The sequence below is a fragment of the Arachis ipaensis genome, chromosome B07, assembly GCF_000816755.2.
Source record: "Arachis ipaensis cultivar K30076 chromosome B07, Araip1.1, whole genome shotgun sequence".
NCBI classification, from domain to species: Eukaryota; Viridiplantae; Streptophyta; class Magnoliopsida; order Fabales; family Fabaceae; genus Arachis; species Arachis ipaensis.
The window spans coordinates 21,511,222-21,513,188 of NC_029791.2; positions in this window are offsets into that span (position 1 = coordinate 21,511,222).

Below are 1,967 nucleotides of genomic sequence, written 5' to 3' on the forward strand. Positions count from 1 at the left end.
AGATTTACAAGATAACCATAGATTGCTTCAAACCAACAATCTCTGTGGGATTCGACCCTTACTCACGTAAGGTATTACTTGGACGACCCAGTGCACTTGCTGGTTAGTTGTGCGAAGTTGTAAGAGAGTAATGTGAACAGCAGCATTACAATTTCGTGCACCAAGTTTTTGGCGCCGTTGCCGGGGATTGTTCGTGTTTGAACAACTGACGATTATTTTGTTGCTTAGATTAGGAAAAATCTTTCTTTTTTTTTGGTTTAGAGTCTTTTATTAATTACCCCTTGTTAAAACACTTTAAATTTATAGCTCAGTTATTTAGAACGTGGTGTTTATGTTCATGATAATTGGCTATCATATTTTTTAAAACCTTTTTCAAAAATAATTTTTCTATTAAATCCTGTGCCAAACTTTAAGTTTGGTGTTTTCAAAAATAATCTTTCTTAAAATAAGGTCCCATAACTCATTTGGCTAGAACATTAATTTGATTGGGTTAGAATCTTTTATACTCTTTTCAAAACATTCTTTTTCAAAAATATTTTTTTCTATTAAATCCTGAAAAGCATAGTGCCTCAGCTTTTCTCCTCTTACTGTGAACTTCCTTCCGGTCTCCTTTTTGATGATCTCTAGGTGTTCAAGTGAAAGGACCCGGTTCACAGTGTAGTATTCAGATGATTGTGGGGACATCTTCATTGGTTGGGTGTTTAACACTACTTTATCCCCTGGTGAAAAGCCTTCAGTAGGGATCTTCTTGTTTCTCCACCCTCTTGGCCTCTTCTTCTTTTCTTTCTCAAAAGATACTCCCTGCCTTGGTGGTTCCTTATCTGAGATGTTGAATTTCTCATCTGGAGGTTTTGAATCTAGTTCCTCCTTGATTTCTTTGGTCTGTTGCACCATCTCTACTTCTTTCAAGCATGGATTTGGAAGTCTTGGAGCTAACTCATTGACTACCTCCTTCAAGCTTTGATCTCTGGCTTTATCCTCCGTACACTCTTCTTCTTGAGTGGGCTCATGCAAGGTTTTAAAAACATGGAATGCTAGATGCTCATCATGCACTCTTAGCAATAATTCCCCTTTCTCAACATCTATCAATACTCTGCCCGTAGCCAGGAAAGGCCTCCCCAGAATGATGGGAGTGTTAGGGTCCTCCTCCATATCCAGGATGACAAAATCAGCTGGAAGAAGGAATTTCCCCACTTTTACCAGTACATTCTCTACAACTCCAACTGCTTGCTGGATGGATTTGTCAGACATTTGAAGGAGTATTCGTGTGGATTTCAGCTCACAAATTCGAAGCTTCCTCATTAGAGACAAAGGCATCAAGTTTATGCTTGCACCAAGGTCACAGAATGACTTTTCAATTGTTATGTCTCCTATGGTGCAAGGTATATAAAAACTCCCAGGATCATCTTTCTTCTCTGGTAACTCTCTTTGGAGAATAGCACTACATTCCATTATCATCTCAACAATTTGTCCTTCTTTTAGGGACTTTTTCTGTCAGCACTTCCTTCATAAATTTGGCATACACTGGCATCTGTTCAAGTGCTTCTAAGAAAGGAATATTGATGCTGAGTGTCTTGAATATGTCCAGGAACTTTGAGTATTGCTTATCCTCATTCTCTTTTTTGAACCTCTGAGGGTATGGAAGTTTGGGGATATGTGGCTTCACCCCTTCCTTCTTCTCTTGTAGTTGTGTTTCAAGGATGTCCTTATCTCTCTTTGAGCTTTTTGCATTCTTGATCTTTCTATCCTCTTCACTTCTCTCTTCTGTCTCTTCTTGTGGAACTTCTCTGTTGTGTTCTTCCTGATTGATGGCTTCCTTCTCCCTAGTCTTTTCACTTCCCACTATGATTGCTTTGCACTCCTCCCACTTTGTAGCTTTTCCTTTGTCCCTTGAGTGGTCTTGAGTGGCACTAGGGGATACAGCTGTAATTCGTTTAGCCATTTGTTCCATATGCCTCTCAAGATTT